The 14,951-nt window shown below is 43.2% G+C and overlaps 1 protein-coding gene across 13 annotated transcripts in view; it reads left to right on the plus strand.

The window, feature by feature from the left end:
• Nucleotides 1–1,180: 1,180 nt before the first annotated feature.
• Erc1 (ELKS/RAB6-interacting/CAST family member 1) overlaps nucleotides 1,181–14,951 on the plus strand; it is a 350,007-nt gene continuing 336,236 nt past the window's right edge. For 6 of the 13 annotated variants that reach the window (XR_012911589.1, XR_012911591.1, XR_012911592.1 and 3 more), the window contains exon 1: nucleotides 1,181–1,474. The gene's annotated coding sequence lies outside the window, so the exon portion shown is untranslated. The remainder of the gene's footprint in view (nucleotides 1,475–14,951) is intronic. The other 7 variants (XR_012911590.1, XM_075982956.1, XM_075982957.1 and 4 more) reach the window with 2 other exon arrangements.

The following is a 14,951-nucleotide window of genomic DNA, read 5'->3' on the forward strand; positions in this document are numbered from 1 at the left end:
CTCTGTACTCTGATCTTCAGGCAAGCTTTATTTGTTAAAACACAAACAAATCCTCACTACAGAACTTGGTGAATGAACGTGAATGCCATGGGTGGATGGGGGAAAATGTCAATGGATTGTAAGAGCGTAAGCTGGCTAATTATGATGGTGGGAGGTTAAGGATGAGTAAAAGGATGAGTCTTAACTCCTCTCATCTCAAAGGCATTTTAAATTAGCTTAATAAACCCTGGGAGTATGGGGATGAGTATAATTCACACCACCTTTAGATTTTTGGCTTAGAGATAGCTTATCTACATTTTAAAATTAATGCCTGTGTGTTGCCCCCACCTCTGTACTTTGCCCGCACCTGACAAAAGGAAAAGGTTGAGATTCAGCAGCAGAAAAACTGGGTTGTCTAAAATAAGGCAGCAGCTGCTTCGTAGTTCGTTCGCCCTGCTTGGTGTGAGGGCTAAATAAAAAAGGTAACGTGGTGAAGCATTTGGCACAGCTCACGCACCGCATGTGGACACCAGGTTCCGCCCACGCTCTTCCTCCCTGGCACGATAGCTGCGGAAAAGCCACCTACTGAGGAGAGGGTCTTTACGATGACCGCTTAGCCAGCCCCGAGGACTCAGAGCATTGCCTTCCGCAGCTACATTTCGAAAAGTCAAGTGTGAGGGGCAAGCTAACTTCTCTTGGACAAAGGGTGTCCAGGCAGCAGTGACTCAAAGTGACAAGCCCAGAGTTATTTCCTAAGGTGGCGGCGATCCCAGGGTTCGGGTAACGGGCCTGCCAAGCAGGGGGCGGGGCGACTCCAGGTTTGGGAAAGGCCACTCCACTCCTGGGGCTTCCAGCAGTCCACGTCCTACGGCAAGCAGGAGGAGACAAACGCAGCCCCTCCTCGCCCGCACCTTCCCTGCTCGCTTTCGCGGCCCTGGCTGTCCTGTGGACGCTCGGCCGTGGGTGTGTGATTGTAAGGGGCGCTCTACGTGCGGCACAACTCTGCCTCGGCGCCCAGTTACCTTCGTGGCCTCGAAGCGCCGCGCTTCGCGATCCTGTTGCGCGGTCCCCCTGAGCCGCTACGGGAGGCGCTTCCCAGAGGGACAAGGGAAAGCCCGGCGGCCCGCGAGGGTGGGAGGCGGGACGCGAAGCCGCGCGGGCGCCCGGGGGCGGGGCTAGGTGTGCGCGGAGGGCGGGGCCTGGTGACGTCGTGGGCGCCGGTCGTGCTGTAGCTGTGGCTTTGGTGGCGGCGGCGGCGGCGGCTGTGATAGTGGCGGCGGCAGGGTGTCCGGGAGGCAGCAGCAGCAACGGCAGCGGCAGCGGCGGCCCTGAGGAGAGTGAGGCAGCCCCGTCGGCAGCCGCCCGCGCGTCAGGCCGAACCTCGAGCTGTCCGGCGGTCGCCGGCGCTGAGGCATTTGCCGTTTCCTACCGGGCTCGGCGCTCCCGGCCCTGGCTGGGCAGGGCAGAGTGCCCCTGGGGAGGGGCGGAGCCGTAGGTGAGGCTTCGGGACCCCTCCCCCTCCGGATCGGGCCGGGGTTGGGGGCGGGAAGGATGGGGAGGTCGGGAGAGCGGACCCCGCCCCAGCGCACCCGAGCCCACCGGCGGCCGCGCCCTGCGGAGCTCCGGGATTGGGCGGGAGCGAAGGCGCTGGCGGCGGGGACCTCCGCTGTGGGAGGTGGAGGGCTTCTGGCGCTCTGAGACCCGGAGGTGGGAGGCATGATGTGGGGAGACGGGGAATCTTGGGGATATTGGGGTGCGGCCAAGGTGGATCTGATGTAAAATGTTTAAGATGATCTTTTTATTATTTTGGACCTGGTGATATAGAAGAAGAAAGGTTGTATTTCAAAAGGAAAATGAAGCGGGGATGTTGCCCTGGAGGTAGCTAGAGGGGCTATTGAAGCAGGTCTCACATTGCCACTTTAGGTTTTGGTTCTTGAGTGGAATTCACGGAAGGAAGAGAGTACCTTTGCGTTGATTTGGGATAGATAAATTGTCAGCCTGAGTGACTCTGGTTTCACACACAAGAAAGAAGATGTTGGTGTTTAGACAACTTCATTCTGAAGCAACCATGAGGGAATATGTGTCGTTACTCTTAGCCTCTTAAAAGTGCTGTCTTCCAGTGTATTTTTCCTGCGTTCCCCCCTCCCTTCTCTTGTGCTTGATCTCTTTGTACCACTTTTAATTTTTCAGCTGACCCTTGAAGAAAAAGAAGGCCCGGGTCTCAGGTAGTGTCTTTGTCAGGCACATTTCAGAGTAATAGTTGCAGGTGGTTGCGGTTGATTGCTTTGAGTGGATAAGACAAACTAATAGTTCTGTTGGAGCTAATTGTGTGAGAATCGCTTAAATGTTTTAAAGTGCAGCTGTCTTTTACACCTTGTTTCTCTCTAGACCTTGATACATTTTGTGTTTATTGTATTTATTCATTGGGGGTGATTATTTTTGGGTTTAAAAAAAATGGACGTGTGTGTGTGTGTGTGTGGCGTTCTCCAGATTTGAAGTCAAAGGACAGCCTTTGGGACTAGGTTCTCCCACTGTGGATTGCTATTGCTAGGATCAGATCGGTTGTCAGACTTGTGCCATAGGCACTTTACACGTCGAGTTATCTGGCTGTCCCTATTTTTTTGAATTTTTCTTTTAAGACAAGGACTCACTCTATCCCAGGCTAGCCTCCAGCTTACTGTGATTCTTCTATCTTAGCCTTCCAAGTGCTGAGACTGCAGACCTGACCTCCTATGCTTGGCTTTCTTGAAGATTGCTTTTATTTTTCATTTTCAGTTGTATTTATTGCAGTTTTTTCTTTCTTTTTACATTTTTCCCCCTGGTCCAAGATGGTTTCTCGGTGTAATGCTGGCTGTCCAGGAACTCACTCTGGAGACCAGACTGGCCTCAAAGTCAGAGATCCGCCTGTCTCTGCCTCCCAAGTGCTGGGATTAAAGGCACGCGGCACCAAACCTGGCTTTATTGCAGTCTTCATTAAACACTTTCAAAATGAAATAGGATATTTTTTCATTATGTAGGTCCCTCCATTTTCAAGGAATATTGTCAGTGTCAAATGCTTTTAAACTGTGCTTCTTCTGGTATCCTGTGGTAGAATGTGTCTTACTTTTCTTGGGAGATGTTATTGAGAGTGAACAACAGTCTTTGGTGTTCTTCAGTTCACATCAGTGGTTCACAGTTTAGCACAATAGACCCGAGTCTTCTGGATTCGTGCTTCCTATTAGACTGTGGTAACCACATGCCTTATCATTTGTGACTTAAACTATTTCTTGTTCAGTAAACAAGCCCTTTGATAGATACATATTATGATATAACGAGAGGCATGACTCTCCATAGTTCACTTATGGAAGAAGGGGAAACTACTAGGAAATGAAATTAAAAACAGTAACTTTCCTAATGCCTGCCTGATTTATTTTGGCCAAAGGAGTACTTTTCTGTAACCCAAGAGAGAAATGCGTAGGTTATTTCAGTAGTTGGAGATCACTGCCTGTTCTCCATGTTCGCTTCAGGAGCAGATGCTGATCTACTAGAGAAACTTTTGCTTGTAAAGACTGGTAGGAAATGAGGCTATGATAGTTAATTGATAAGGTGTATAGTTCAATTTATAGTCATAAAATTAAAGATTAAATGATCTTTATGTAGACATTGAATAATTGGTTGGTACAGTGAGTACTTGTGATTTAAATTAGCTAGGAGCAAACCCCACATATTTACTGCCTCCCCTTGCTGGAATTTTTGAGATGGGGTCTCACTATGGAGACAAGGCTGGCTTTCAACTCATAGAAATCTGATTGCCTATGCTTCCCGAGTACTGGGATTACAGGCATTCACCACCGTGCCAGGCTAGTTTTGAGTTTTGAAGATTTAGATACTGGCTGCTGGGAATGGATATGTGTTTAGTGTGTAGTTTCTTTGCCTTACATGCAGGAAAGCTCTAGGTTTGATCCCCAGCACTGAAGAAAACAAAACCCAAAAGATATTGGGTGAAACTTGGGTGCATATACTAATGTTTACATGATAATGAATTGTGATTCTTGTAGAAATAAAATTGTGTAATTTGGTAGGTGTCAGAGATGGAAATAATTTAATTTAGAAACCAGTTTAGAATTTCATGTATCTGAAAAAAATCCTGCATTTTATTAATCAGGACATATTACTTGAGTGCTATAGAAATGGCTCAGCACTTAAGAGAGCTTACTGCTCTTCTAGAGGACCTGAGTTTGGTTCCCAGCACACGTCAGGCTGCTCGCAGTTGCCTCTAGCCCTAGCCTTAGGGGATCTGACTTCCTCTCTGGCCTCCTGGGTACCACACTCACATTCACATCATTCACACCCTGTGCACATAACTAAAAATAAAATAAACCTGTGATTCCAGTGCTTAGGAGACTGACACTGGAGGATTGCCTTGAGCTTGAAGCCAGCCTGGCTACATAGTGAGTTCTAGGTCTGATTGAACTACAGTGTAGATTGTCTTTTTTTTTTTAAAGGCTGTTTGCTTCTTATTCCCTATCCTATTGTAGTTGAGTCCGTTGAAGTGTGTTTTTCTTTACTATTAAAGTCGCAGTTATATCAGTCTTGTAATCCAGGTTCAAACTGGAAATTTAAAGGTGAAGGGTTTCACAGGAACAGCTGCTGTTTCATACTGTTTATGCCCTTTGTAGGAAGGAGTCTGAGAGCTGTTAAATACATTTTATTTATAAGGTATCAGAGCCACTGATGGAGAAAGAGCAGAGAACAGAGTGCTATGTGTAATCAAATAAGTAGTACATTAGCTATTTTGAGAGCGATGGGCTATGATTATGTGGAATATAATTGGATTGTATGGCACTTGAGGTTTTCCATGTTTTGGAGTGTCAATTCTGGAATTAGAGTGTTTAATCCTAGCCTTGCCTTGTATAGTGTAGGGCATATTGCTGCTTAAGCTTAGTTGTTTTCTTTTTTTTCAAGGCAGGATTTCTCTGTATAGTCCTGGCTGTTCTGGAACTTGTTCTGTAGATTAGGCTGACTTTGAACTCAGATCCGCCTGCCTTCTCCTCCTGAGTGCTGGGGTTAGACTGCTAGGGTTGAAGTGTATGCCACCATAACTAGTCTTAACTGCAATTTCTTTAAAAATAAGATAATTTTATTTATGTCTATATGGTGTATATGTGAGTTTCTGTATATCACAGATGTGCAGAGGGCCAGAGGGCATTGGGTCCTCTGGAACTAAAGCTATAGATGTTGTAAACTGCCTGATGTAGGTGCTAGGGACAGAACCTGGGTCCTCTGCAGGAGAATAAGTGCTCTTAACTGCTACCATCTCTCCAACCTTAATTTCTTAACTTTAACTTCTGTTTAAATTCTTGTGAAAAATTAGAATAATAGCAATAGTATTTCAGCTCTTAGGATGGGTAAATGGGTTAATGTAGCCAGAACAATGTTGGTACATGATCAGCTTGTTTGTTCACACCTTCTGAACTTTATTCCTTGAGCATTACTTTTTATTCATTTAAAATACGCAGATTGAAGGCTGAGAGCTGTTTCAGTAGGAAAAGATTAATCAAGTTGAACACTTGATGAGTCCCTGGGACTTAGATCCATGGTCTAAGGAGAGAACCAGCTCCTACAGGTTGTTGCCTGGCTTCCACCTGCACCCGTCCACACAAAAACACAAAATAAACAGTGTAATATAAAAAAACCACAACTCATTGAGAATGTTTTATGTTAGGTGCTAGGACTCTAGCAGGGAACAAGGCAGACAGAAACCTGAAATCGCATGGAGCATTTATGCTAGGTGAGGAGACAGATGATTAAATAAGTAAATGAATGAATTACACACGTGGGTGTTAATAAGTATTGCCTTAGTTCTTTTCCTATTGCCATGTTAAATATCCTGACCAGCTTTTCTGAAGGGTGGTTTTCATGTCTGTCATGATGCCCCAGGAGTGATGATAGGTAATGTGTTTTTTTCCACCATTTATTGAACCAGTAATGACTGTGACCCCCCGCACTTCCCCCCCCCCCCCAAAAAAAAATTCTGACAGAAGCAACTTCAGGGAGACAGGATTTGTATATAGTTCCAGAGGGATACAGTGGAAGGGAGAGCATGGTGGCAGGAGCCAGAAGCAGGTTTATCACGTGTTTGCGCTCAAGAAGCAGAGAGTGAATGGGAAGTGGGTCTAGACTTCTGTAAAAAGCGTCACTGTTCCCCCTGTGACCCACTTTGTCTCTCAGTGCTCTCCTTCCTAAACGTTCTACAACCTTCTCAAACAGTGCCACCATTGGGGACCAAGTGTTTAAACATGGGAATCCTTGGGGGACATTCAGATCACAAACAGAAATGGAGAGAGAGAAGGATAAGTAGTGGATGGGGATTTCCATGGTTTATAAGCCATCGAGGTTTCCTGAGAGTAACGTGGAGTGCCACTGTGGAGTTTTTAGCACTATACTCTGATAGCACGGACTTGGACTTGTGTTTTAGAAGAATGGTTGTTACCTCTCTGGGTGTTAGGACAGGGTGGGAGATAGAAATAAGGGCACTAGGCAGGAGATTGTGTTATGATATTTCAGATGGGAATGGCGCTGACCAAGGTAATAGCAAAATGAAATGTTGAGAAGTAGTTTTATTTTTAGCATATATCGAGGGTAGATAAGTTGTAGTGATTGAATATGGAATGCGAGCAAAATAGAATCGTAAAGAATAAGTGTGGTTTTTACTTGAATAGCTGGAAGAACACAGTTGCCATAACCGAAATGAAGATAGCAGTTGAAGCATGTTCGGGAAAATTCTGGAAGTTGGGGGGAGTTGGAGTTCAGGAAAAGTAAGCAACAGGACAAGTGAGCACCTGGTATTTCCACCTGGTATTTAGAATTGTGTAGTACTGAGAGCATCAAGAGTGAATTAGGCAGAGAAGAGATCCAAACCTCTGAGCTGCGGGACTGATTTGTTTATTTGTTCATCCTGTCATGGAGTTAGTATGGTTCTAGGTGTTCTTTTGGGGATGCACTAGCTAGCTAACAAATGTCTCTGCCTTAATGGTCCTTACCTTAAAAGAAACTGCAAGATATCCTGGAGGAAAGAAGAAGAACCAAGTGACAGTCCTACTTCCAACTCCAGAGTGCTGGGATTTCAGGCATGCATTATCATGTCTAGTTTTTGTTTTTCTTACCAGTAAAATTCCTTGCAAGTAAATGCCATTTAGTCATTCTAAAATTTCATTAAATATTTCATTTGCTGGTCTAATGATGAACTTTGGCTTTATTTTAGAATAGACTATTTGAACTCTTATTGAGGGAAGTAGTGATCACTAGGGTTTCACAGAGATTTATTGAATCAAATCAGACAATACCAGTTTCATAGAATGACGAATAAAAGAAATGTGGTTGTTATATACTGTTGTGTGGAGCAGTGGTGGGCTCCGTTCCCGCTCAGCTCCGTGAAATAATTGCATGGAAACTGTATTCTTTTGAACACTGCCTAACCCATTAGTTCCAGCCTCTTATTGGCTAACTCTCACATCTCTATTAACCCATTTTTAATCTGTGTAGCCCCACGAGGTGTGGCTTACCAGGAAAGATCTTAGCCTGCCTCTGTCGGGTGGGAGAATCATGGAGACTGCCTGACTCGGCTTCTTTCTCCCAGCATTCTGTTCTGTTTACTCCGCCTACCTAATTTTCTGTCCTATCAGGCCAAGCAGTTTTCTTTATTAGTTAAACAATGAAAGCAACAGATAAGATACAAGCCCCACCTCCATCAATATACTGGATTTCAGCTATATCTTTTCATGCTGTCTTTATGGAAAATATGAAAAAAAGTCCTATATTTCATCAGGACAGTGAGTATCTGTCATGTGTTCTCTGCTGAGCAAATAATAGGTAGTTACTATATTTGATGAATGAATGGATAATAGTACAAGCAAATGAATTCACAAGTGATTGAATGGCTGGAGCCAGAAAATAGAGTTGCTCACTGAGGATGGAGAGCTTGAAGAACTGATGTTAAAGGACTCATTCATGTGTGTATTGAAGCGAGGATGAAGTGGGAGTGGTAGCTGGAGCATAGTGATCACTGTGAATTTGGTGCCCATACATGTTGATGATTATCAGCAGTCAGTGAGGATGGAGAGATAGAAGATTTGGCTGAATAGCATGAGAGTCGAGTAAGGATTTTCATGAGGATGTAGGAGGACTAAAGGCCTATTAAAGGCCATTTCTCAGAATTGGGTGTGGCCTGAGAAACTGAAAAAGGTCAAGTGACAAGAACTGTCCTGATTGGAAAGCCAGTTTTAGGTTAAGGCATAGAGGTAGTTGAGAGCATTTTGAAGAAATGGAGAATTTTAGCAGACTTCTCAAGAAAGTATATTTTCTCAGTTGGCTACTTACCATTTCTTAACATAAAATGTCTCTTCTTGAGAAACTTCACCTGTCCATATTTTATTGTTCTAAGTTGCTCTCAGCTTTGCTGCCAAACTCTGTTGTAGTTTGACTTTTAATCTTTTAATAAATAAATAAATTAAATGTTTTTTTGAGTCAGGGTTTCATGTAGCCCAGTTTGTCTGGCCTCAGACTCACTATGACCTGGTCCTCTCTCTTTCCTGCACTTTGCAAATGCAGGTATTCCAGGCTGGAGTCGCCATCCTGGCTCTCTAGCCAGACTTTTTGGGAAAGGTTGTCCACATTACTGCACTCTTCCATTTCTTCTGTGATTTTTCTTCTGTGCCTTCATGATTTCCCTGAAACTGAAAATAGCACATGAACATAGCCAGTGACTTTTCTTTTCTGTCCTTGTTTTTAACCCTTTGGCAGTGCTCTATTGCTACATAATAACCTCAGAATTTAAAATAAGGAACATTTTTTATTTGATAGACTCTGTGTCTGAAGTCTGGTTGTGTTTGGTGTCTCTGATTTCAGGGTCACTGGTAAGGCTGTAGAGGTATAGAGTGATTTTTTTGTTGGCTGTTTGCTGGGCAAATAAACCAGTCCCTTGCCATTTGGATCTCTGTGTACGATTACAGGTGCACTTACAACAGTGGCACCTTGCATCTTTTGGATCAAGAGCTCTGGAGGGGAAGGGAGATTTAGCCTCAGTGTTTTCTAACCTAATCTTGCGAGTGATGTGCTGTCACTTTTGCCATAGTTTGTATATTACATGTTTGTGTCTGGATCCAACACACACAAGATGGGATTTCATAACGCCACGAAGGCAGAGTTTATCCATGTTGGAAACTGGCTACTACGGCAGACTTCATAGTCCCCCTCCCCCACTTTTTTAATTTTTAAACAAGGTTTTGCTGTGTCTTTCAGGATGGTTTTGAACTCACTACATAGTTCAGGTTGGCCTCAAATTAACAGCAGTTGTCCTGCCTCAGCTTTCAAGTGCTGGGATTACAGGCAGGGGCCTCGATGTCTGACTTTCTCCTTTTGTAAACCTCTCTTCCTTGCGGATTCTCAGAGGGTGTCCCGTGTTTCTCACACAGAGCTCACTCAGTCTCTTAGCTCTGCTGTCGGTCACCTTTGGCTCCTTTTCTACCTACTCCTCAGTGTTTCTCCAGGCCATCTTATCCTCTGTGCTTTAGTTTAGGCTGGGAGGATGTGTTTTTGTCTTCAGTGAACCCTGTCCTGAGTGTGAGGACTGCGTATTTCACGTTAGCTCCTCAAACTCGGTGCATTCCAGTCTGAATCAGTGATTTCTGCTCCTGCTCTTGTCTGGTGTTTCTTAGTTAAGACATCAATCCAGAAAGATGTGTGGTTTTCCCCTCTCCTCCACCCCTCAGTTTACTATTTCTTACTGATTTTATAAGACTATAGTGTTCATTGATGGTATGAATGTTTTAGGAGGTATTTAATATATTTCCTCCTGGTTGCAAGCATTGAATGAATGCTAAGTAAGATTTCTTAGCCTGTGCTCATAGTTATTGAAGCTATGAGGTTGTTGGTTTTTTTTTGTTTTTTTTTTTGTTTTTTTGGAGTGGGGGCAGTGGGGACAGAATTTATCTGTGTAGCCTTGGCTGTCCTGGAACTCACTCTTAGACCAGGCTGGTCTCGAACTCAGAGATCCGCCTGATTCTGTCTCCTGAGTCCTGGGATTAAAGACGTGCACCACCACCACCCTGGGATGCTAGAAACTTTGAATTAGTAGACATGATCTGGTGTGTTTCAGAAGGATAGCTATTTAATTTCACTTTTTTTTTGAAATGGAGTCTCACTGTGTAGTTAGGCAAACCTTGGACTCACAGTCCTCGTGCCTCAGCACTCTTAGTACTGGGCTTATGAATTTGTGACACTGTCAGTGATTTGGCAGTTACCCTTACACTATCACTGCTAGTGCCTCACCAGCTGATAGAATTAATCCCCTATGTTCTTCCGAGTTTTATTGTGGTATACTGTCTGATGAATAGACAGTTTCACCTTACCACCCTCTGGATATATCATTTCCCCCATTGTTATTGTTTTATTTGAAAGCCCTTGTATTTGGAATTAACCCATGTTCTGTGGGGATGCCTTAAGTTTAACATTGTGTTATTATTGTGAAACTATTTTGGGAAATAAAAGCTTAGACTTTAAATTTCATTTTATTGTATAATATAATTTGCCAATTAAAGTAGAAAATCAAGGACTGGGGAGGTAGCTCAGTATACAGTATTTGGAGTACGAGTATGAAAACCTCAGTTGTAGCTCTACAACACTGAAAAAGCCAGGCATGGTGGTTCTGCTTGTCATTCCAGCATGGGTCAGGGTGTTGTGAGACAGGCCAGTCCCTGGGCAGGCTGGCCAGTCAGCTTTGCCTAATTGTGAGCTCCAGACCAAATGAAAGACCTTTTCTCAAATTATAAGGCTCCTGAGAAATGATACCTGAAACTGAATCTTGGCCTGTATGCGTGCACATACAGTTGCACCCATATAAACACACATCTGTGCCCACACGCACACACCCAAACACACAAAGTAGAAAAATGCTACAAATTGTGGAACACTTGTCACCCTCTAGGTCACCATTCTAGAAGCCCTTTTTACTCTTCCCTCTCTGATCCTTTATAAAGGCACAGCCACTGTCCTGGCTCACAGAGGACTCATGCAGGCTGCCTCTTCTGTGGGGAGACATTAACAGACTTTACTGAGCCAGGTGCAGTGGATTCCACCTATTAGCCCAGCGTTTAGGAAGCTGAGACAGGAGTTGGAGGGCACATTGGGTTATATAATGAGTTTGTGGACATCTAACCAACCTATCTACCTTATTAAACTCTATTCACCCCAAACATCCATCCATCCATCCATCCATCCATCCATCCATCCATCCATCCATCCATCCATCTATTGAGAAATCTGCCACCTCTGCTTTACGAGTGCTGCGATTAAAGGTGTGTATCACCACACTGAGTTACCACCCTTCTTTTTTGTGTGTGAAAATAAAAGGTCTCTAGGTAGTCCAGGCTGGTCTGGAACTTGTCATCTTCCTCCCTCAGGCCTGTACCACCACCCTGGTTTTGTGTTCAATCCGTATTATGATAATGTGAAATGATTACAGTGCCTGTTTGATGAGCACATTGAAGGAATGACATAGGTTTTGAGACACAGTATTAGGCTACTCTGGAAAGGTTACTTGCACTCAGCACCTGATAGTAGATCTGATAATTCAGAAAGTCACCAAGAGATGCAATAGATTTCTGGGAAGAATGAAGTAGATGGCATGAGATATTTTGATGCTGTTCAATTAGCATACAGTTAAAAAAATTGGTTATTCCTGTAGTTTCTCACTTAATATTATCATTGTGACCCACCATTTGGTACCTGAAACCACAGACAATGAAACTGTATGTTAAAGGTGTTAAGTCTGGAGCATAGCCCCAGCTCCTGGCATCCATTCCAGCCCCCTGGCCTGGGAGTTGCATTAATTTGGACTCCAAATCCCAGCATGCCAGGTCCTGATCCCTCCCTGGTCAGGACCACTCCCACAGGGTATTTTAAGTGGGCTTCCAGAAGAGAAACATGTGGTTTCGGGTTTGCATGTGCTCCCCACTTTCCTGTCTCCCCGCCATGTGAAAACGATGGGCATTTTAATTTGGTTTGATCTGACCCAATTGGATTTCTTTGCACCTGCGGAGCCGCCTCTCTTAGGATTTTTTCCTAACAAAAGGAACTACTGTATAGATTTTCTTTAAAGAAAGATTTATTTATTGATTATGTATACAGTGTTCTGCCTGCACTCCAGAAGAGGGCACCAGATCTCGTTATAGATGGTTGTGAGCCACCATGTGGCTGCTGGGAATTGAACTCAGGACCTCTGGAAGAGCAGTCAGTGCTCTTAACTGCTGAGCCATCTCTCTAGCCCCAGATTTTCAAGGTTTAGTTTTTTTGTTTTTCAACTTTATCTATATGGATTCCTTTCATACTGGAATCTTGATTTTGAGACAATTATGAGTTGCTGAGATTTGTTCATTTTCATTGCCGAATAGTATTCTGTTATATAAATATACTACACTTTATTATTTTTTATTTGATTTTTTTTTTTAATTTGGGGATATTTGTAGCCCAGCTGACTTCAACTCACTCTGTAGTTCAAGATAACCTTGAACTCCTGATCTTATACCTCCCAAGTTCTGGGATTATAGGCCTGGTTTGTTTGTCATTTTGAGACAGGGCCTTCCTATATAGCTCAGCACAACCTAGAATTTGCTATCTTGCTGTGTTGGACAGTGCTGGGATTATAGGTGTGATCCCCATGTCCAGAGAGGTTGAGATATCTTGTGTCTCTTGGTCACTAGATCATTTGTTTTGTGAAATGCTTGTTCAAATGTCTGGCTCATTTTTCTATTTGAGTGTCTTTCTAAATTAATATACAGGAGTTCTTAATATATTTTGTTAATATCTGAGCTCTGGTTATTTATATTGTAAATATTTCCTTTCATTCAGTAGCTTTCCATTTTAGTTCCCATTGTGGCATTTATTGAAAAAACAAATTTTTTACAGTCCAATCAATATTTGCTGTTATTGTTAATCACTTTTATGTTTTGTTTAAGAAATCTTTCTCACTCTGTGGTCATCACTTCATTCTCTGTATTATTTTCTAAGGGTGTTATTGTTACACCTTCCTGAGATCTGTGTAAAATTGGCTTTTGTATAGTTTTAGTTAGGTGTTGAAGTTACTTCCCCAACATGACTGCCTCATTTTCTTAGCATCCTTTATTGATGATCTCTCCCCTTCTTACTGACTCATCATAAAATAGGACTTTTCTTTTTTCTTTTTGCTGTTGCCAGCCTCTTTTAGTGACTGTAGCCTTTCGATCAGTTTTTTAAAAATATTTATTTATTTATTATGTATACAATATTCTGTCTGTGAGTATGTCTGCAAGCCAGAAGAGGGCACCAGACCTCATTACAGATGGTTGTGAGCCACCATATGGTTGCCGGGAATTGAACTCAGGACCTTTGGAAGAGCAGGCAATGCTTTTAACCACTGAGCCATCTCCCCAGCCCCTTAGGGTCAGATTTAACATCTGTATAAGAAGTGTCCCTCTTGCTTTTCAAGACTGTTTGCTTGACACTCAGTAGCCATCAATGACTGTCATGGTTGGTAATCAGGACAATAGGAATTGTATAGGAATGGCCATACAAACATACATACATATCCAGGTGAAATGGACAGAATAGAAAGTTCAGAACTAAATCCACACATTTATGGTTAGTTATTTTTTTTTGAATAGGCCATCTTTTTTTTATTAACCTGTATTAGTGACAGAAATTAATGAGCTTTATTATGGCATGTCCATATGTGTTGCTTTGATCATATTTTTTCTCCCTCTACTGCCTTCTCTGTCTTTTCAGTCTCCCCACTCACTACAGCCTCTGTACCCCCCTTTTACTCCTGTGTCATCCCTTCCCCCCTCCAGTTTCTACATCTGAAAGACAAACAGGAGACTTTTTTTTTAAAATTTGGTTTATTTTATAAAACAAGGCGACAAGGTGTCATCCAGTTTGTGCTGGGTATGTTTTGAAAACTTGATGCAAACTAGGGTTATCTGAGAAAATGCCCATCAGATTGGTGGCCTGTGGAGCATTTTCTTGATTAATGATTGATGTGGGAGAGCACCGCCTGCTGTGGGTGCAGCCACCCCGGGTAGGTGGTCCTGGGTATCATGAGAAATCAGACTAAGCACGTCATGAGGAGTGACAGTAAGCAGTGTTCCTCCATGCTCTTGAGGTCTTGCCTCCAGGATTCTACTTGAACACCTGCTCTAGTTTCTCTCAGGGATGGGCTGTGATGTGGAAGCCAAATCAACTCTCCCCTTCCCAAGTTGCTTTTGGTCAGTGTTTATCATAGCAGCAGAGCAGTAAACTGGGACACAGTTCTACACATTTCCTGCAAATGACCTGAGTTTATCCTGCTCTCTGGTGATTAATAGAAACATCTATATGGTGAACACTATAAATACTATAACTGTAAACACGAGTGCACAGGTGTCTCTTGTGTGCTGGTTATATTCTGGTTAATTTGTTGTTTTGTTTTGTTTTTGAGATAGGGTCTCTCTATGTAGCTCTAACTATCCTGGAATTCTCTGTGTAGATGACTTGTCTCTGTCTCTTTTCCCCAGCCACTGGGTTCAAAGGTGTGTGCCACCAGACCCAGCTGATTAATTTTTGACAGAGGTGCTGAGGTGTTCCGTGGGGGAAAGTACTAGAACAATTGGATATCAGCATATACAAGATAAAGAAAAGAACCCCAAATTTTACATCATAGGAGAAATTCTGAATTGCTGAGCGAGGAAAGAATGTGTTCAGTTAGTATTTTAGGTCAGTAGACATGGGTGTCACTATACTCATAGATGGGTGTCGTTGTAGTTCATGCCCAATCGTTCTGCTCGCTCTGCTGCTTCTCTACCCCTGGCTGCTTCCCTTTTCTTTCCAGGATTTTGTTTTTTACTTGCGATGGATTTTTGGGTCCTTAGTATATTTTCCAGGCTGATGCTAAACTACAAAGCACAAGTAATCTTCCCAGCAAG

The sequence above is a fragment of the Microtus pennsylvanicus genome, chromosome 8 (genome assembly GCF_037038515.1).
Source record: "Microtus pennsylvanicus isolate mMicPen1 chromosome 8, mMicPen1.hap1, whole genome shotgun sequence".
NCBI classification, from domain to species: Eukaryota; Metazoa; Chordata; class Mammalia; order Rodentia; family Cricetidae; genus Microtus; species Microtus pennsylvanicus.